The following is a 21,010-nucleotide window of genomic DNA, read 5'->3' on the forward strand; positions in this document are numbered from 1 at the left end:
GCTGGCTGAGGCCAATTACACCACACCAGGGCCTGTGGCACTGGCTGAGGCCACTTACACCACACCAGGGCCTGTGGCTCTTGCTCAGGCCACTTACACCACACCAGGGCCTGTGGCACTGGCTGAGGCCACTTACACCACACCAGGGCCTGTGGCTGCTGGCTGAGGCCACCTACACCACACCAGGGCCTGTGGCTGGTGGCTGAGGCGACTTACACCACACCAGGGCCCTTTTGCTGCTGGCTGAGGCCACTTACACCACACCAGTGCCTGTGTCTTCTAGCTGAGGCGACTTACACCACACCAGGGCCTGTGGCTGCTGGCTGAGGCCAATTACACCACACCAGGGTCTGTGGCTCTTGCTCAGGCCACTTACACCACACCAGGGCCTGTGGCACTGGCTGAGGCCACTTACACCACACCAGGGCCTGTGGCTGCTGGCTGAGGCCACTTACACCACACCAGGGCCTGTGGCTGCTGGCTGAGGCCACCTACACCACACCAGGGCCTGTGGCTGCTGGCTGAGGCCACTTACACCACACCAGGGCCCTTTTGCTGCTGGCTGAGGCCACTTACACCACACCAGTGCCTGTGGCTTCTGGCTGAGGCGACTTACACCACACCAGGCCCTGTGGCTGCTGGCTGAGGCCACTTACACCACACCAGGGCCTGTGGCTGCTGGCTGAGGCCACTTACACCACACCAGGGCCTGTGGCTGCTGGCTGAGGCCACCTACACCACACCAGGGCATTAGTTGCTATTGAGGCCAATTACACCACACCAGGGTCTGTGGCTCTTGCTCAGGCCACTTACACCACACCAGGGCCTGTGGCTGCTGGCTGAGGCCACCTACACCACACCAGGGCCCTTTTGCTGCTGGCTGAGGCCACTTACACCACACCAGTGCCTGTGGCTTCTGGCTGAGGCGACTTACACCACACCAGGGCCTGTGGCTGCTGGCTGAGGCCACTTACACCACACCAAGGCCTGTTGCTCTTGCTCAGGCCACTCACATCACACCAGGCCCTGCGCTTCTGGCCGAGGCCATCTTCACCAAACCAGGCCCTGTGCTGCTTGCTGTGGCCATGTACAACACACCAGGCCCTGTGCTGGTTCCTGAGGCCATCTTCAACAAACCAGGGCCTGTGCTGTTGGATAAATGCCAAACTGAGCCTTTGGGTTAGGGTATTATGCAAACATGCAGGTATGGTTATAGGATTGTCTTCGTAACTTCAGGTACTTGCCACCTAATCACTTGAATCCATAAATTGAGACATTGTGCTGGAGCCAGCAGCTTACGGCCATACCACCCTGAGCACGCCCGACCTCGTCTGATCTCGGAAGCTAAGCAGGGCTGGGCTTGGTTAGTACTTGGATGGGAGACTGCCTGGGAATACCTGGTGCTGTAAGCCTTTCATTTTCATGTCATTGAACCGCTTTTGATCCAGAGAAGGGGTGTATTAAAAGACCAAAAGCAGCTGCCCATTAATGAGGGCACATTAACGACACTGCTTTTGGCTCTTTTCCAATGTCTTGTGCTGCTAGCTGATGCAACCTACACCACACAAGGGCCTGAGTGACCGGCTGGGGCCACTTACACCACATCAGGGCCTGTGGCTCTGGCTGAGGCCACTTACACCACACCAGGGCCTGTGGCTGCTGGCTGAGGCCACTTACACCACACCAGGGCCTGTGGCTGCTGGCTGAGGCCACCTACACCACACCAGGGCATTAGTTGCTATTGAGGCCAATTACACCACACCAGGGTCTGTGGCTCTTGCTCAGGCCACTTACACCACACCAGGGCCTGTGGCTCTTGCTCAGGCCACTTACACCACACCAGGGCCTGTGGCACTGGCTGAGGCCACTTACACCACACCAGGGCCTGTGGCTGCTGGCTGAGGCCACTTACACCACACCAGGGCCTGTGGCTGCTGGCTGAGGCCACTTACACCACACCAGGGCCCTTTTGCTGCTGGCTGAGGCCACTTACACCACACCAGTGCCTGTGGCTTCTGGCTGAGGCGACTTACACCACACCAGGGCCTGTGGCTGCTGGCTGAGGCCACTTACACCACACCAAGGCCTGTGGCTCTTGCTCAGGCCACTCACATCACACCAGGCCCTGCGCTTCTGGCCGAGGCCATCTTCACCAAACCAGGCCCTGTGCTGCTTGCTGTGGCCACTTACACCACACCAGGGCCTGTGGCTGCTGGCTCAGGCCACCTACACCACACCAGGGCCTGTGGCTGCTGGCTGAGGCGACTTAAACCACACCAGGGCCCTTTTGCTGCTGGCTGAGGCCACTTACACCACACCAGTGCCTGTGGCTTCTGGCTGAGGCGACTTACACCACACCAGGGCCTGTGGCTGCTGGCTGAGGCCAATTACACCACACCAGGGTCTGTGGCTCTTGCTCAGGCCACTTACACCACACCAGGGCCTGTGGCACTGGCTGAGGCCACTTACACCACACCAGGGCCTGTGGCTGCTGGCTGAGGCCACCTACACCACACCAGGGCCTGTGGCTGCTGGCTGAGGCCACTTACACCACACCAGGGCCCTTTTGCTGCTGGCTGAGGCCACTTACACCACACCAGTGCCTGTGGCTTCTGGCTGAGGCGACTTACACCACACCAGGGCCTGTGGCTGCTGGCTGAGGCCACTTACACCACACCAAGGCCTGTTGCTCTTGCTCAGGCCACTCACATCACACCAGGCCCTGCGCTTCTGGCCGAGGCCATCTTCACCAAACCAGGCCCTGTGCTGCTTGCTGTGGCCATGTACAACACACCAGGCCCTGTGCTGGTCCCTGAGGCCATCTTCAACAATCCAGGGCCTGTGCTGTTGGATAAATGCCAAACTGAGCCTTTGGGTTAGGGTATTATGCAAACATGCAGGTATGGTTATAGGATTGTCTTCGTAACTTCAGGTACTTGCCACCTAATCACTTGAATCCATAAATTGAGACATTGTGCTGGAGCCAGCAGCTTACGGCCATACCAGCCTGAGCACGCCCGACCTCGTCTGATCTCGGAAGCTAAGCAGGGCTGGGCTTGGTTAGTACTTGGATGGGAGACTGCCTGGGAATACCTGGTGCTGTAAGCCTTTCATTTTCATGTCATTGAACCGCTTTTGATCCAGAGAAGGGGTGTATTAAAAGACCAAAAGCAGCTACCCATTAATGAGGGCACATTAACGACACTGCTTTTGGCTCTTTTCCAATGTCTTGTGCTGCTAGCTGATGCAACCTACACCACACAAGGGCCTGAGTGACCGGCTGGGGCCACTTACACCACATCAGGGCCTGTGGCTCTGGCTGAGGCCACTTACACCACACCAGGGCCTGTGGCTGCTGGCTGAGGCCACTTACACCACACCAGGGCCTGTGGCTGCTGGCTGAGGCCACCTACACCACACCAGGGCCTGTGGCTGCTGGCTGAGGCCAATTACACCACACCAGGGCCTGTGGCACTGGCTGAGGCCACTTACACCACACCAGGGCCTGTGGCTCTTGCTCAGGCCACTTACACCACACCAGGGCCTGTGGCACTGGCTGAGGCCACTTACACCACACCAGGGCCTGTGGCTGCTGGCTGAGGCCACCTACACCACACCAGGGCCTGTGGCTGCTGGCTGAGGCGACTTACACCACACCAGGGCCCTTTTGCTGCTGGCTGAGGCCACTTACACCACACCAGTGCCTGTGGCTTCTGGCTGAGGCCACTTACACCACACCAGGGCCTGTGGCTGCTGGCTGAGGCCAATTACACCACACCAGGGTCTGTGGCTCTTGCTCAGGCCACTTACACCACACCAGGGCCTGTGGCACTGGTTGAGGCCACTTACACCACACCAGGGCCTGTGGCTGCTGGCTGAGGCCACTTACACCACACCAGGGCCTGTGGCTGCTGGCTGAGGCCACTTACACCACACCAGGGCCTGTGGCTGCTGGCTGAGGCCACCTACACCACACCAGGGCCTGTGGCTGCTGGCTGAGGCCACTTACACCACACCAGGGCCCTTTTGCTGCTGGCTGAGGCCACTTACACCACACCAGTGCCTGTGGCTGCTGGCTGAGGCGACTTACACCACACCAGGGCCTGTGGCTGCTGGCTGAGGCCACTTACACCACACCAAGGCCTGTTGCTCTTGCTCAGGCCACTCACTTCACACCAGGCCCTGCGCTTCTGGCCGAGGCCATCTTCACCAAACCAGGTCCTGTGCTGGTTCCTGAGGCCATCTTCAACAATCCAGGGCCTGTGCTGTTGGATAAATGCCAAACTGAGCCTTTGGGTTAGGGTATTATGCAAACATGCAGGTATGGTTATAGGATTGTCTTCGTAACTTCAGGTACTTGCCACCTAATCACTTGAATCCATAAATTGAGACATTGTGCTGGGGCCAGCAGCTTACGGCCATACCACCCTGAGCACGCCCGACCTCGTCTGATCTCGGAAGCTAAGCAGGGCTGGGCTTGGTTAGTACTTGGATGGGAGACTGCCTGGGAATACCTGGTGCTGTAAGCCTTTCATTTTCATGTCATTGAACCGCTTTTGATCCAGAGAAGGGGTGTATTAAAAGACCAAAAGCAGCTGCCCATTAATGAGGGCACATTAACGACACTGCTTTTGGCTCTTTTCCAATGTCTTGTGCTGCTAGCTGATGCCACCTACACCACACCAGGGCCTGAGTGACGGGCTGGGGCCACTTACACCACATCAGGGCCTGTGGCTCTGGCTGAGGCCACTTACACCACACCAGGGCCTGTGGCTGCTGGCTGAGGCCAGTTACACCACAACAGAGCCTGTGGCTGCTGGCTGAAGCCACTTACACCACACCAGGGCCTTAGTTGCTATTGAGGCCACTTACACCACACCAGGGCCTGTGGCTGCTGGCTGAGGCCACCTACACCACACCAGGGCCTGTGGCTGCTGGCTGAGGCGACTTACACCACACCAGGGCCCTTTTGCTGCTGGCTGAGGCCACTTACACCACACCAGTGCCTGTGTCTTCTAGCTGAGGCAACTTACACCACACCAGGGCCTGTGGCTGCTGGCTGAGGCCAATTACACCACACCAGGGTCTGTGGCTCTTGCTCAGGCCACTTACACCACACCAGGGCCTGTGGCACTGGCTGAGGCCACTTACACCACACCAGGGCCTGTGGCTGCTGGCTGAGGCCACTTACACCACACCAGGGCCTGTGGCTGCTGGCTGAGGCCACTTACACCACACCAGGGCCTGTGGCTGCTGGCTGAGGCCACCTACACCACACCAGGGCCTGTGGCTGCTGGCTGAGGCCACTTACACCACACCAGGGCCCTTTTGCTGCTGGCTGAGGCCACTTACACCACACCAGTGCCTGTGGCTTCTGGCTGAGGCGACTTACACCACACCAGGGCCTGTGGCTGCTGGCTGAGGCCACTTACACCACACCAAGGCCTGTTGCTCTTGCTCAGGCCACTCACATCACACCAGGCCCTGCGCTTCTGGCCGAGGCCATCTTCACCAAACCAGGCCCTGTGCTGCTTGCTGTGGCCATGTACAACACACCAGGCCCTGTGCTGGTTCCTGAGGCCATCTTCAACAATCCAGGGCCTGTGCTGTTGGATAAATGCCAAACTGAGCCTTTGGGTTAGGGTATTATGCACACATGCAGGTATTGTTATAGGATTGTCTTCGTAACTTCAGGTACTTGCCACCTAATCACTTGAATCCATAAAATGAGACATTGTGCTGGAGCCAGCAGCTTACGGCCATACCACCCTGAGCACGGCCATACCACCCTGAGCACGCCCAACCTCGTCTGATCTCGGAAGCTAAGCAGGGCTGGGCTTGGTTAGTACTTGGATGGGAGACTGCCTGGGAATACCTGGTGCTGTAAGCCTTTCATTTTCATGTCATTGAACCGCTTTTGATCCAGAGAAGGGGTGTATTAAAAGACCAAAAGCAGCTGCCCATTAATGAGGGCACATTAACGACACTGCTTTTGGCTCTTTTCCAATGTCTTGTGCTGCTAGCTGATGCAACCTACACCACACAAGGGCCTGAGTGACCGGCTGGGGCCACTTACACCACATCAGGGCCTGTGGCTCTGGCTGAGGCCACTTACACCACACCAGGGCCTGTGGCTCTGGCTGAGGCCACTTACACCACACCAGGGCCTGTGGCTGCTGGCTGAGGCCACTTACACCACACCAGGGCCTGTGGCTGCTGGCTGAGGCCACCTACACCACACCAGGGCATTAGTTGCTGGCTGAGGCCAATTACACCACACCAGGGCCTGTGGCACTGGCTGAGGCCACTTACACCACACCAGGGCCTGTGGCTCTTGCTCAGGCCACTTACACCACACCAGGGCCCGTGGCACTGGCTGAGGCCACTTACACCACACCAGGGCCTGTGGTTGCTGGCTGAGGCCACTTACACCACACCAGGGCCTGTGGCTGCTGGCTGAGGCCACCTACACCACACCAGGGCATTAGTTGCTATTGAGGCCAATTACACCACACCAGGGTCTGTGGCTCTTGCTCAGGCCACTTACACCACACCAGGGCCTGTGGCTCTTGCTCAGGCCACTTACACCACACCAGGGCCTGTGGCACTGGCTGAGGCCACTTACACCACACCAGGGCCTGTGGCTGCTGGCTGAGGCCACCTACACCACACCAGGGCCTGTGGCTGCTGGCTGAGGCCACTTACACCACACCAGGGCCCTTTTGCTGCTGGCTGAGGCCACTTACACCACACCAGTGCCTGTGGCTTCTGGCTGAGGCGACTTACACCACACCAGGGCCTGTGGCTGCTGGCTGAGGCCACTTACACCACACCAAGGCCTGTTGCTCTTGCTCAGGCCACTCACATCACACCAGGCCCTGCGCTTCTGGCCGAGGCCATCTTCACCAAACCAGGCCCTGTGCTGCTTGCTGTGGCCATGTACAACACACCAGGCCCTGTGCTGGTTCCTGAGGCCATCTTCAACAATCCAGGGCCTGTGCTGTTGGATAAATGCCAAACTGAGCCTTTGGGTTAGGGTATTATGCAAACATGCAGGTATGGTTATAGGATTGTCTTCGTAACTTCAGGTACTTGCCACCTAATCACTTGAATCCATAAATTGAGACATTGTGCTGGAGCCAGCAGCTTACGGCCATACCACCCTGAGCACGCCCGACCTCGTCTGATCTCGGAAGCTAAGCAGGGCTGGGCTTGGTTAGTACTTGGATGGGAGACTGCCTGGGAATACCTGGTGCTGTAAGCCTTTCCTTTTCATGTCATTGAACCGCTTTTGATCCAGAGAAGGGGTGTATTAAAAGACCAAAAGCAGCTGCCCATTAATGAGGGCACATTAACGACACTGCTTTTGGCTCTTTTCCAATGTCTTGTGCTGCTAGCTGATGCAACCTACACCACACAAGGGCCTGAGTGACCGGCTGGGGCCACTTACACCACATCAGGGCCTGTGGCTCTGGCTGAGGCCACTTACACCACACCAGGGCCTGTGGCTGCTGGCTGAGGCCACTTACACCACACCAGGGCCTGTGGCTGCTGGCTGAGGCCACCTACACCACACCAGGGCATTAGTTGCTATTGAGGCCAATTACACCACACCAGGGTCTGTGGCTCTTGCTCAGGCCACTTACACCACACCAGGGCCTGTGGCACTTGCTCAGGCCACTTACACCACACCAGGGCCTGTGGCACTGGCTGAGGCCACTTACACCACACCAGGGCCTGTGGCTGCTGGCTGAGGCCACTTACACCACACCAGGGCCTGTGGCTGCTGGCTGAGGCCACCTACACCACACCAGGGCCTGTGGCTGCTGGCTGAGGCCACTTACACCACACCAGGGCCCTTTTGCTGCTGGCTGAGGCCACTTACACCACACCAGTGCCTGTGGCTTCTGGCTGAGGCCACTTACACCACACCAGGGCCTGTGGCTGCTGGCTGAGGCCACTTACACCACACCAAGGCCTGTGGCTCTTGCTCAGGCCACTCACATCACACCAGGCCCTGCGCTTCTGGCCGAGGCCATCTTCACCAAACCAGGCCCTGTGCTGCTTGCTGTGGCCATGTACAACACACCAGGCCCTGTGCTGGTTCCTGAGGCCATCTTCAACAATCCAGGGCCTGTGCTGTTGGATAAATGCCAAACTGAGCCTTTGGGTTAGGGTATTATGCAAACATGCAGGTATGGTTATAGGATTGTCTTCGTAACTTCAGGTACTTGCCACCTAATCACTTGAATCCATAAATTGAGACATTGTGCTGGAGCCAGCAGCTTACGGCCATACCACCCTGAGCACGCCCGACTTCGTCTGATCTCGGAAGCTAAGCAGGGCTGGGCTTGGTTAGTACTTGGATGGGAGACTGCCTGGGAATACCTGGTGCTGTAAGCCTTTGATTTTCATGTCATTGAACCGCTTTTGATCCAGAGAAGGGGTGTATTAAAAGACCAAAAGCAGCTGCCCATTAATGAGGGCACATTAACGACACTGCTTTTGGCTCTTTTCCAATGTCTTGTGCTGCTAGCTGATGCAACCTACACCACACAAGGGCCTGAGTGACCGGCTGGGGCCACTTACACCACATCAGGGCCTGTGGCTCTGGCTGAGGCCACTTACACCACACCAGGGCCTGTGGCTGCTGGCTGAGGCCACTTACACCACACCAGGGCCTGTGGCTGCTGGCTGAGGCCACCTACACCACACCAGGGCATTAGTTGCTATTGAGGCCAATTACACCACACCAGGGTCTGTGGCTCTTGCTCAGGCCACTTACACCACACCAGGGCCTGTGGCACTTGCTCAGGCCACTTACACCACACCAGGGCCTGTGGCACTGGCTGAGGCCACTTACACCACACCAGGGCCTGTGGCTGCTGGCTGAGGCCACTTACACCACACCAGGGCCTGTGGCTGCTGGCTGAGGCCACCTACACCACACCAGGGCCTGTGGCTGCTGGCTGAGGCCACTTACACCACACCAGGGCCCTTTTGCTGCTGGCTGAGGCCACTTACACCACACCAGTGCCTGTGGCTTCTGGCTGAGGCGACTTACACCACACCAGGGCCTGTGGCTGCTGGCTGAGGCCACTTACACCACACCAAGGCCTGTGGCTCTTGCTCAGGCCACTCACATCACACCAGGCCCTGCGCTTCTGGCCGAGGCCATCTTCACCAAACCAGGCCCTGTGCTGCTTGCTGTGGCCATGTACAACACACCAGGCCCTGTGCTGGTTCCTGAGGCCATCTTCAACAATCCAGGGCCTGTGCTGTTGGATAAATGCCAAACTGAGCCTTTGGGTTAGGGTATTATGCAAACATGCAGGTATGGTTATAGGATTGTCTTCGTAACTTCAGGTACTTGCCACCTAATCACTTGAATCCATAAATTGAGACATTGTGCTGGAGCCAGCAGCTTACGGCCATACCACCCTGAGCACGCCCGACTTCGTCTGATCTCGGAAGCTAAGCAGGGCTGGGCTTGGTTAGTACTTGGATGGGAGACTACCTGGGAATACCTGGTGCTGTAAGCCTTTCATTTTCATGTCATTGAACCGCTTTTGATCCAGAGAAGGGGTGTATTAAAAGACCAAAAGCAGCTGCCCATTAATGAGGGCACATTAACGACACTGCTTTTGGCTCTTTTCCAATGTCTTGTGCTGCTAGCTGATGCAACCTACACCACACAAGGGCCTGAGTGACCGGCTGGGGCCACTTACACCACATCAGGGCCTGTGGCTCTGGCTGAGGCCACTTACACCACACCAGGGCCTGTGGCTGCTGGCTGAGGCCACTTACACCACACCAGGGCCTGTGGCTGCTGGCTGAGGCCACCTACACCACACCAGGGCATTAGTTGCTATTGAGGCCACTTACACCACATCAGGGCCTGTGGCTCTGGCTGAGGCCACTTACACCACACCAGGGCCTGTGGCTGCTGGCTGAGGCCAATTACACCACACCAGGGCCTGTGGCACTGGCTGAGGCCACTTACACCACACCAGGGCCTGTGGCTCTTGCTCAGGCCACTTACACCACACCAGGGCCTGTGGCACTGGCTGAGGCCACTTACACCACACCAGGGCCTGTGGCTGCTGGCTGAGGCCACCTACACCACACCAGGGCCTGTGGCTGCTGGCTGAGGCGACTTACACCACACCAGGGCCCTTTTGCTGCTGGCTGAGGCCACTTACACCACACCAGTGCCTGTGTCTTCTAGCTGAGGCGACTTACACCACACCAGGGCCTGTGGCTGCTGGCTGAGGCCAATTACACCACACCAGGGTCTGTGGCTCTTGCTCAGGCCACTTACACCACACCAGGGCCTGTGGCACTGGCTGAGGCCACTTACACCACACCAGGGCCTGTGGCTGCTGGCTGAGGCCACTTACACCACACCAGGGCCTGTGGCTGCTGGCTGAGGCCACCTACACCACACCAGGGCCTGTGGCTGCTGGCTGAGGCCACTTACACCACACCAGGGCCCTTTTGCTGCTGGCTGAGGCCACTTACACCACACCAGTGCCTGTGGCTTCTGGCTGAGGCGACTTACACCACACCAGGGCCTGTGGCTGCTGGCTGAGGCCACTTACACCACACCAGGGCCTGTGGCTGCTGGCTGAGGCCACTTACACCACACCAGGGCCTGTGGCTGCTGGCTGAGGCCACCTACACCACACCAGGGCATTAGTTGCTATTGAGGCCAATTACACCACACCAGGGTCTGTGGCTGCTGGCTGAGGCCACCTACACCACACCAGGGCCTGTGGCTGCTGGCTGAGGCCACTTACACCACACCAGGGCCCTTTTGCTGCTGGCTGAGGCCACTTACACCACACCAGTGCCTGTGGCTGCTGGCTGAGGCGACTTACACCACACCAGGGCCTGTGGCTGCTGGCTGAGGCCACTTACACCACACCAAGGCCTGTTGCTCTTGCTCAGGCCACTCACTTCACACCAGGCCCTGCGCTTCTGGCCGAGGCCATCTTCACCAAACCAGGTCCTGTGCTGGTTCCTGAGGCCATCTTCAACAATCCAGGGCCTGTGCTGTTGGATAAATGCCAAACTGAGCCTTTGGGTTAGGGTATTATGCAAACATGCAGGTATGGTTATAGGATTGTCTTCGTAACTTCAGGTACTTGCCACCTAATCACTTGAATCCATAAATTGAGACATTGTGCTGGAGCCAGCAGCTTACGGCCATACCACCCTGAGCACGCCCGACCTCGTCTGATCTCGGAAGCTAAGCAGGGCTGGGCTTGGTTAGTACTTGGATGGGAGACTGCCTGGGAATACCTGGTGCTGTAAGCCTTTCATTTTCATGTCATTGAACCGCTTTTGATCCAGAGAAGGGGTGTATTAAAAGACCAAAAGCAGCTGCCCATTAATGAGGGCACATTAACGACACTGCTTTTGGCTCTTTTCCAATGTCTTGTGCTGCTAGCTGATGCAACCTACACCACACAAGGGCCTGAGTGACCGGCTGGGGCCACTTACACCACATCAGGGCCTGTGGCTCTGGCTGAGGCCACTTACACCACACCAGGGCCTGTGGCTGCTGGCTGAGGCCACTTACACCACACCAGGGCCTGTGGCTGCTGGCTGAGGCCACCTACACCACACCAGGGCATTAGTTGCTATTGAGGCCAATTACACCACACCAGGGTCTGTGGCTCTTGCTCAGGCCACTTACACCACACCAGGGCCTGTGGCTCTTGCTCAGGCCACTTACACCACACCAGGGCCTGTGGCACTGGCTGAGGCCACTTACACCACACCAGGGCCTGTGGTTGCTGGCTGAGGCCACTTACACCACACCAGGGCCTGTGGCTGCTGGCTGAGGCCACCTACACCACACCAGGGCATTAGTTGCTATTGAGGCCAATTACACCACACCAGGGTCTGTGGCTCTTGCTCAGGCCACTTACACCACACCAGGGCCTGTGGCTCTTGCTCAGGCCACTTACACCACACCAGGGCCTGTGGCACTGGCTGAGGCCACTTACACCACACCAGGGCCTGTGGCTGCTGGCTGAGGCCACCTACACCACACCAGGGCCTGTGGCTGCTGGCTGAGGCCACTTACACCACACCAGGGCCTGTGGCTGCTGGCTGAGGCCACCTACACCACACCAGGGCCTGTGGCTGCTGGCTGAGGCGACTTACACCACACCAGGGCCCTTTTGCTGCTGGCTGAGGCCACTTACACCACACCAGTGCCTGTGGCTTCTGGCTGAGGCCACTTACACCACACCAGGGCCTGTGGCTGCTGGCTGAGGCCAATTACACCACACCAGGGTCTGTGGCTCTTGCTCAGGCCACTTACACCACACCAGGGCCTGTGGCACTGGTTGAGGCCACTTACACCACACCAGGGCCTGTGGCTGCTGGCTGAGGCCACTTACACCACACCAGGGCCTGTGGCTGCTGGCTGAGGCCACTTACACCACACCAGGGCCTGTGGCTGCTGGCTGAGGCCACCTACACCACACCAGGGCCTGTGGCTGCTGGCTGAGGCCACTTACACCACACCAGGGCCCTTTTGCTGCTGGCTGAGGCCACTTACACCACACCAGTGCCTGTGGCTGCTGGCTGAGGCGACTTACACCACACCAGGGCCTGTGGCTGCTGGCTGAGGCCACTTACACCACACCAAGGCCTGTTGCTCTTGCTCAGGCCACTCACTTCACACCAGGCCCTGCGCTTCTGGCCGAGGCCATCTTCACCAAACCAGGTCCTGTGCTGGTTCCTGAGGCCATCTTCAACAATCCAGGGCCTGTGCTGTTGGATAAATGCCAAACTGAGCCTTTGGGTTAGGGTATTATGCACACATGCAGGTATTGTTATAGGATTGTCTTCGTAACTTCAGGTACTTGCCACCTAATCACTTGAATCCATAAAATGAGACATTGTGCTGGAGCCAGCAGCTTACGGCCATACCACCCTGAGCACGGCCATACCACCCTGAGCACGCCCGACCTCGTCTGATCTCGGAAGCTAAGCAGGGCTGGGCTTGGTTAGTACTTGGATGGGAGACTGCCTGGGAATACCTGGTGCTGTAAGCCTTTCATTTTCATGTCATTGAACCGCTTTTGATCCAGAGAAGGGGTGTATTAAAAGACCAAAAGCAGCTGCCCATTAATGAGGGCACATTAACGACACTGCTTTTGGCTCTTTTCCAATGTCTTGTGCTGCTAGCTGATGCAACCTACACCACACAAGGGCCTGAGTGACCGGCTGGGGCCACTTACACCACATCAGGGCCTGTGGCTCTGGCTGAGGCCACTTACACCACACCAGGGCCTGTGGCTCTGGCTGAGGCCACTTACACCACACCAGGGCCTGTGGCTGCTGGCTGAGGCCACTTACACCACACCAGGGCCTGTGGCTGCTGGCTGAGGCCACCTACACCACACCAGGGCATTAGTTGCTGGCTGAGGCCAATTACACCACACCAGGGCCTGTGGCACTGGCTGAGGCCACTTACACCACACCAGGGCCTGTGGCTCTTGCTCAGGCCACTTACACCACACCAGGGCCTGTGGCACTGGCTGAGGCCACTTACACCACACCAGGGCCTGTGGTTGCTGGCTGAGGCCACTTACACCACACCAGGGCCTGTGGCTGCTGGCTGAGGCCACCTACACCACACCAGGGCATTAGTTGCTATTGAGGCCAATTACACCACACCAGGGTCTGTGGCTCTTGCTCAGGCCACTTACACCACACCAGGGCCTGTGGCTCTTGCTCAGGCCACTTACACCACACCAGGGCCTGTGGCACTGGCTGAGGCCACTTACACCACACCAGGGCCTGTGGCTGCTGGCTGAGGCCACCTACACCACACCAGGGCCTGTGGCTGCTGGCTGAGGCCACTTACACCACACCAGGGCCCTTTTGCTGCTGGCTGAGGCCACTTACACCACACCAGTGCCTGTGGCTTCTGGCTGAGGCGACTTACACCACACCAGGGCCTGTGGCTGCTGGCTGAGGCCACTTACACCACACCAAGGCCTGTTGCTCTTGCTCAGGCCACTCACATCACACCAGGCCCTGCGCTTCTGGCCGAGGCCATCTTCACCAAACCAGGCCCTGTGCTGCTTGCTGTGGCCATGTACAACACACCAGGCCCTGTGCTGGTTCCTGAGGCCATCTTCAACAATCCAGGGCCTGTGCTGTTGGATAAATGCCAAACTGAGCCTTTGGGTTAGGGTATTATGCAAACATGCAGGTATGGTTATAGGATTGTCTTCGTAACTTCAGGTACTTGCCACCTAATCACTTGAATCCATAAATTGAGACATTGTGCTGGAGCCAGCAGCTTACGGCCATACCACCCTGAGCACGCCCGACCTCGTCTGATCTCGGAAGCTAAGCAGGGCTGGGCTTGGTTAGTACTTGGATGGGAGACTGCCTGGGAATACCTGGTGCTGTAAGCCTTTCCTTTTCATGTCATTGAACCGCTTTTGATCCAGAGAAGGGGTGTATTAAAAGACCAAAAGCAGCTGCCCATTAATGAGGGCACATTAACGACACTGCTTTTGGCTCTTTTCCAATGTCTTGTGCTGCTAGCTGATGCAACCTACACCACACAAGGGCCTGAGTGACCGGCTGGGGCCACTTACACCACATCAGGGCCTGTGGCTCTGGCTGAGGCCACTTACACCACACCAGGGCCTGTGGCTGCTGGCTGAGGCCACTTACACCACACCAGGGCCTGTGGCTGCTGGCTGAGGCCACCTACACCACACCAGGGCATTAGTTGCTATTGAGGCCAATTACACCACACCAGGGTCTGTGGCTCTTGCTCAGGCCACTTACACCACACCAGGGCCTGTGGCACTTGCTCAGGCCACTTACACCACACCAGGGCCTGTGGCACTGGCTGAGGCCACTTACACCACACCAGGGCCTGTGGCTGCTGGCTGAGGCCACTTACACCACACCAGGGCCTGTGGCTGCTGGCTGAGGCCACCTACACCACACCAGGGCCTGTGGCTGCTGGCTGAGGCCACTTACACCACACCAGGGCCCTTTTGCTGCTGGCTGAGGCCACTTACACCACACCAGTGCCTGTGGCTTCTGGCTGAGGCCACTTACACCACACCAGGGCCTGTGGCTGCTGGCTGAGGCCACTTACACCACACCAAGGCCTGTGGCTCTTGCTCAGGCCACTCACATCACACCAGGCCCTGCGCTTCTGGCCGAGGCCATCTTCACCAAACCAGGCCCTGTGCTGCTTGCTGTGGCCATGTACAACACACCAGGCCCTGTGCTGGTTCCTGAGGCCATCTTCAACAATCCAGGGCCTGTGCTGTTGGATAAATGCCAAACTGAGCCTTTGGGTTAGGGTATTATGCAAACATGCAGGTATGGTTATAGGATTGTCTTCGTAACTTCAGGTACTTGCCACCTAATCACTTGAATCCATAAATTGAGACATTGTGCTGGAGCCAGCAGCTTACGGCCATACCACCCTGAGCACGCCCGACTTCGTCTGATCTCGGAAGCTAAGCAGGGCTGGGCTTGGTTAGTACTTGGATGGGAGACTGCCTGGGAATACCTGGTGCTGTAAGCCTTTCATTTTCATGTCATTGAACCGCTTTTGATCCAGAGAAGGGGTGTATTAAAAGACCAAAAGCAGCTGCCCATTAATGAGGGCACATTAACGACACTGCTTTTGGCTCTTTTCCAATGTCTTGTGCTGCTAGCTGATGCAACCTACACCACACAAGGGCCTGAGTGACCGGCTGGGGCCACTTACACCACATCAGGGCCTGTGGCTCTGGCTGAGGCCACTTACACCACACCAGGGCCTGTGGCTGCTGGCTGAGGCCACTTACACCACACCAGGGCCTGTGGCTGCTGGCTGAGGCCACCTACACCACACCAGGGCATTAGTTGCTATTGAGGCCAATTACACCACACCAGGGTCTGTGGCTCTTGCTCAGGCCACTTACACCACACCAGGGCCTGTGGCACTTGCTCAGGCCACTTACACCACACCAGGGCCTGTGGCACTGGCTGAGGCCACTTACACCACACCAGGGCCTGTGGCTGCTGGCTGAGGCCACTTACACCACACCAGGGCCTGTGGCTGCTGGCTGAGGCCACCTACACCACACCAGGGCCTGTGGCTGCTGGCTGAGGCCACTTACACCACACCAGGGCCCTTTTGCTGCTGGCTGAGGCCACTTACACCACACCAGTGCCTGTGGCTTCTGGCTGAGGCGACTTACACCACACCAGGGCCTGTGGCTGCTGGCTGAGGCCACTTACACCACACCAAGGCCTGTGGCTCTTGCTCAGGCCACTCACATCACACCAGGCCCTGCGCTTCTGGCCGAGGCCATCTTCACCAAACCAGGCCCTGTGCTGCTTGCTGTGGCCATGTACAACACACCAGGCCCTGTGCTGGTTCCTGAGGCCATCTTCAACAATCCAGGGCCTGTGCTGTTGGATAAATGCCAAACTGAGCCTTTGGGTTAGGGTATTATGCAAACATGCAGGTATGGTTATAGGATTGTCTTCGTAACTTCAGGTACTTGCCACCTAATCACTTGAATCCATAAATTGAGACATTGTGCTGGAGCCAGCAGCTTACGGCCATACCACCCTGAGCACGCCCGACTTCGTCTGATCTCGGAAGCTAAGCAGGGCTGGGCTTGGTTAGTACTTGGATGGGAGACTACCTGGGAATACCTGGTGCTGTAAGCCTTTCATTTTCATGTCATTGAACCGCTTTTGATCCAGAGAAGGGGTGTATTAAAAGACCAAAAGCAGCTGCCCATTAATGAGGGCACATTAACGACACTGCTTTTGGCTCTTTTCCAATGTCTTGTGCTGCTAGCTGATGCAACCTACACCACACAAGGGCCTGAGTGACCGGCTGGGGCCACTTACACCACATCAGGGCCTGTGGCTCTGGCTGAGGCCACTTACACCACACCAGGGCCTGTGGCTGCTGGCTGAGGCCACTTACACCACACCAGGGCCTGTGGCTGCTGGCTGAGGCCACCTACACCACACCAGGGCATTAGTTGCTATTGAGGCCACTTACACCACATCAGGGCCTGTGGCTCTGGCTGAGGCCACTTACACCACACCAGGGCCTGTGGCTGCTGGCTGAGGCCAATTACACCACACCAGGGCCTGTGGCACTGGCTGAGGCCACTTACACCACACCAGGGCCTGTGGCTCTTGCTCAGGCCACTTACACCACACCAGGGCCTGTGGCACTGGCTGAGGCCACTTACACCACACCAGGGCCTGTGGCTGCTGGCTGAGGCCACCTACACCACACCAGGGCCTGTGGCTGCTGGCTGAGGCGACTTACACCACACCAGGGCCCTTTTGCTGCTGGCTGAGGCCACTTACACCACACCAGTGCCTGTGTCTTCTAGCTGAGGCGACTTACACCACACCAGGGCCTGTGGCTGCTGGCTGAGGCCAATTACACCACACCAGGGTCTGTGGCTCTTGCTCAGGCCACTTACACCACACCAGGGCCTGTGGCACTGGCTGAGGCCACTTACACCACACCAGGGCCTGTGGCTGCTGGCTGAGGCCACTTACACCACACCAGGGCCTGTGGCTGCTGGCTGAGGCCACCTACACCACACCAGGGCCTGTGGCTGCTGGCTGAGGCCACTTACACCACACCAGGGCCCTTTTGCTGCTGGCTGAGGCCACTTACACCACACCAGTGCCTGTGGCTTCTGGCTGAGGCGACTTACACCACACCAGGGCCTGTGGCTGCTGGCTGAGGCCACTTACACCACACCAGGGCCTGTGGCTGCTGGCTGAGGCCACTTACACCACACCAGGGCCTGTGGCTGCTGGCTGAGGCCACCTACACCACACCAGGGCATTAGTTGCTATTGAGGCCAATTACACCACACCAGGGTCTGTGGCTGCTGGCTGAGGCCACCTACACCACACCAGGGCCTGTGGCTGCTGGCTGAGGCCACTTACACCACACCAGGGCCCTTTTGCTGCTGGCTGAGGCCACTTACACCACACCAGTGCCTGTGGCTGCTGGCTGAGGCGACTTACACCACACCAGGGCCTGTGGCTGCTGGCTGAGGCCACTTACACCACACCAAGGCCTGTTGCTCTTGCTCAGGCCACTCACTTCACACCAGGCCCTGCGCTTCTGGCCGAGGCCATCTTCACCAAACCAGGTCCTGTGCTGGTTCCTGAGGCCATCTTCAACAATCCAGGGCCTGTGCTGTTGGATAAATGCCAAACTGAGCCTTTGGGTTAGGGTATTATGCAAACATGCAGGTATGGTTATAGGATTGTCTTCGTAACTTCAGGTACTTGCCACCTAATCACTTGAATCCATAAATTGAGACATTGTGCTGGAGCCAGCAGCTTACGGCCATACCACCCTGAGCACGCCCGACCTCGTCTGATCTCGGAAGCTAAGCAGGGCTGGGCTTGGTTAGTACTTGGATGGGAGACTGCCTGGGAATACCTGGTGCTGTAAGCCTTTCATTTTCATGTCATTGAACCGCTTTTGATCCAGAGAAGGGGTGTATTAAAAGACCAAAAGCAGCTGCCCATTAATGAGGGCACATTAACGACACTGCTTTTGGCTCTTTTCCAATGTCTTGTGCTGCTAGCTGATGCAACCTACACCACACAAGGGCCTGAGTGACCGGCTGGGGCCACTTACACCACATCAGGGCCTGTGGCTCTGGCTGAGGCCACTTACACCACACCAGGGCCTGTGGCTGCTGGCTGAGGCCACTTACACCACACCAGGGCCTGTGGCTGCTGGCTGAGGCCACCTACACCACACCAGGGCATTAGTTGCTATTGAGGCCAATTACACCACACCAGGGTCTGTGGCTCTTGCTCAGGCCACTTACACCACACCAGGGCCTGTGGCTCTTGCTCAGGCCACTTACACCACACCAGGGCCTGTGGCACTGGCTGAGGCCACTTACACCACACCAGGGCCTGTGGTTGCTGGCTGAGGCCACTTACACCACACCAGGGCCTGTGGCTGCTGGCTGAGGCCACCTACACCACACCAGGGCATTAGTTGCTATTGAGGCCAATTACACCACACCAGGGTCTGTGGCTCTTGCTCAGGCCACTTACACCACACCAGGGCCTGTGGCTCTTGCTCAGGCCACTTACACCACACCAGGGCCTGTGGCACTGGCTGAGGCCACTTACACCACACCAGGGCCTGTGGCTGCTGGCTGAGGCCACCTACACCACACCAGGGCCTGTGGCTGCTGGCTGAGGCCACTTACACCACACCAGGGCCTGTGGCTGCTGGCTGAGGCCACCTACACCACACCAGGGCCTGTGGCTGCTGGCTGAGGCCACTTACACCACACCAGGGCCCTTTTGCTGCTGGCTGAGGCCACTTACACCACACCAGTGCCTGTGGCTTCTGGCTGAGGCGACTTACACCACACCAGGGCCTGTGGCTGCTGGCTGAGGCCACTTACACCACACCAAGGCCTGTGGCTCTTGCTCAGGCCACTCACATCACACCAGGCCCTGCGCTTCTGGCCGAGGCCATCTTCACCAAACCAGGCCCTGTGCTGCTTGCTGTGGCCACTTACACCACACCAGGGCCTGTGGCTGCTGGCTGAGGCCACCTACACCACACCAGGGCCTGTGGCTGCTGGCTGAGGTGACTTACACCACACCAGGGCCCTTTTGCTGCTGGCTGAGGCCACTTACACCACACCAGTGCCTGTGTCTTCTAGCTGAGGCGACTTACACCACACCAGGGCCTGTGGCTGCTGGCTGAGGCCAATTACACCACACCAGGGTCTGTGGCTCTTGCTCAGGCCACTTACACCACACCAGGGCCTGTGGCACTGGCTGAGGCCACTTACACCACACCAGGGCCTGTGGCTGCTGGCTGAGGCCACTTACACCACACCAGGGCCTGTGGCTGCTGGCTGAGGCCACTTACACCACACCAGGGCCTGTGGCTGCTGGCTGAGGCCACCTACACCACACCAGGGCCTGTGGCTGCTGGCTGAGGCCACTTACACCACACCAGGGCCCTTTTGCTGCTGGCTGAGGCCACTTACACCACACCAGTGCCTGTGGCTTCTGGCTGAGGCCACTTACACCACACCAGGGCCTGTGGCTGCTGGCTGAGGCCACTTACACCACACCAAGGCCTGTTGCCCTTGCTCAGGCCACTCACATCACACCAGGCCCTGCGCTTCTGGCCGAGGCCATCTTCACCAAACCAGGCCCTGTGCTGCTTGCTGTGGCCATGTACAACACACCAGGCCCTGTGCTGGTTCCTGAGGCCATCTTCAACAATCCAGGGCCTGTGCTGTTGGATAAATGCCAAACTGAGCCTTTGGGTTAGGGTATTATGCAAACATGCAGGTATGGTTATAGGATTGTCTTCGTAACTTCAGGTACTTGCCACCTAATCACTTGAATCCATAAATTGAGACATTGTGCTGGAGCCAGCAGCTTACGGCCATACCACCCTGAGCACGCCCGACCTCGTCTGATCTCGGAAGCTAAGCAGGGCTGGGCTTGGTTAGTACTTGGATGGGAGACTACCTGGGAATACCTGGTGCTGTAAGCCTTTCATTTTCATGTCATTGAACCGCTTTTGATCCAGAGAAGGGGTGTATTAAAAGACCAAAAGCAGCTGCCCATTAATGAGGGCACATTAACGACACTGCTTTTGGCTCTTTTCCAATGTCTTGTGCTGCTAGCTGATGCAACCTACACCACACAAGGGCCTGAGTGACCGGCTGGGGCCACTTACACCACATCAGGGCCTGTGGCTCTGGCTGAGGCCACTTACACCACACCAGGGCCTGTGGCTGCTGGCTGAGGCCACTTACACCACACCAGGGCCTGTGGCTGCTGGCTGAGGCCACCTACACCACACCAGGGCCTGTGGCTGCTGGCTGAGGCCAATTACACCACACCAGGGCCTGTGGCACTGGCTGAGGCCACTTACACCACACCAGGGCCTGTGGCTCTTGCTCAGGCC

At 58.0% G+C, this 21,010-nt stretch overlaps 11 non-coding genes and 3 pseudogenes across 11 annotated transcripts; all 14 read left to right on the top strand.

Annotated features, from left to right (window-relative positions):
- The first annotated feature begins 1,293 nt into the window (after positions 1-1,293).
- LOC146676081 (5S ribosomal RNA) lies at positions 1,294-1,412 on the top strand. The gene has a single exon (XR_014911094.1). It is a non-coding gene; the product is annotated as a 5S ribosomal RNA (ribosomal RNA).
- A 1,577-nt stretch (positions 1,413-2,989) lies between these two features.
- On the top strand, positions 2,990-3,108 carry LOC146676082 (5S ribosomal RNA; annotated as a pseudogene).
- A 1,302-nt stretch (positions 3,109-4,410) lies between these two features.
- LOC146676083 (5S ribosomal RNA) lies at positions 4,411-4,529 on the top strand. Its single transcript, XR_014911095.1, has one exon. It is a non-coding gene; the product is annotated as a 5S ribosomal RNA (ribosomal RNA).
- A 1,242-nt stretch (positions 4,530-5,771) lies between these two features.
- Positions 5,772-5,890, top strand: LOC146676084 (5S ribosomal RNA; annotated as a pseudogene).
- Positions 5,891-7,145: 1,255 nt separating this feature from the next.
- LOC146676085 (5S ribosomal RNA) lies at positions 7,146-7,264 on the top strand. Its single transcript, XR_014911096.1, has one exon. It is a non-coding gene; the product is annotated as a 5S ribosomal RNA (ribosomal RNA).
- Positions 7,265-8,284: 1,020 nt separating this feature from the next.
- Positions 8,285-8,403, top strand: LOC146676086 (5S ribosomal RNA). Its single transcript, XR_014910826.1, has one exon. It is a non-coding gene; the product is annotated as a 5S ribosomal RNA (ribosomal RNA).
- Positions 8,404-9,423: 1,020 nt separating this feature from the next.
- LOC146676087 (5S ribosomal RNA) lies at positions 9,424-9,542 on the top strand. Its single transcript, XR_014910808.1, has one exon. It is a non-coding gene; the product is annotated as a 5S ribosomal RNA (ribosomal RNA).
- Positions 9,543-11,200: 1,658 nt separating this feature from the next.
- Positions 11,201-11,319, top strand: LOC146676088 (5S ribosomal RNA). The gene has a single exon (XR_014911098.1). It is a non-coding gene; the product is annotated as a 5S ribosomal RNA (ribosomal RNA).
- Positions 11,320-12,954: 1,635 nt separating this feature from the next.
- LOC146676089 (5S ribosomal RNA) lies at positions 12,955-13,073 on the top strand (annotated as a pseudogene).
- Positions 13,074-14,328: 1,255 nt separating this feature from the next.
- On the top strand, positions 14,329-14,447 carry LOC146676090 (5S ribosomal RNA). Its single transcript, XR_014911099.1, has one exon. It is a non-coding gene; the product is annotated as a 5S ribosomal RNA (ribosomal RNA).
- A 1,020-nt stretch (positions 14,448-15,467) lies between these two features.
- On the top strand, positions 15,468-15,586 carry LOC146676091 (5S ribosomal RNA). Its single transcript, XR_014910828.1, has one exon. It is a non-coding gene; the product is annotated as a 5S ribosomal RNA (ribosomal RNA).
- A 1,020-nt stretch (positions 15,587-16,606) lies between these two features.
- LOC146676092 (5S ribosomal RNA) lies at positions 16,607-16,725 on the top strand. Its single transcript, XR_014910809.1, has one exon. It is a non-coding gene; the product is annotated as a 5S ribosomal RNA (ribosomal RNA).
- Positions 16,726-18,383: 1,658 nt separating this feature from the next.
- Positions 18,384-18,502, top strand: LOC146676093 (5S ribosomal RNA). The gene has a single exon (XR_014911100.1). It is a non-coding gene; the product is annotated as a 5S ribosomal RNA (ribosomal RNA).
- Positions 18,503-20,474: 1,972 nt separating this feature from the next.
- On the top strand, positions 20,475-20,593 carry LOC146676094 (5S ribosomal RNA). Its single transcript, XR_014910857.1, has one exon. It is a non-coding gene; the product is annotated as a 5S ribosomal RNA (ribosomal RNA).
- The last annotated feature ends 417 nt before the right edge of the window (positions 20,594-21,010 follow it).

Source organism: Rhamphochromis longiceps, linkage group LG3, assembly GCF_057381845.1.
Source record: "Rhamphochromis longiceps isolate RC_006_pf linkage group LG3, R_longiceps_female_GT1.1, whole genome shotgun sequence".
NCBI lineage: Eukaryota > Metazoa > Chordata > Actinopteri > Cichliformes > Cichlidae > Rhamphochromis > Rhamphochromis longiceps.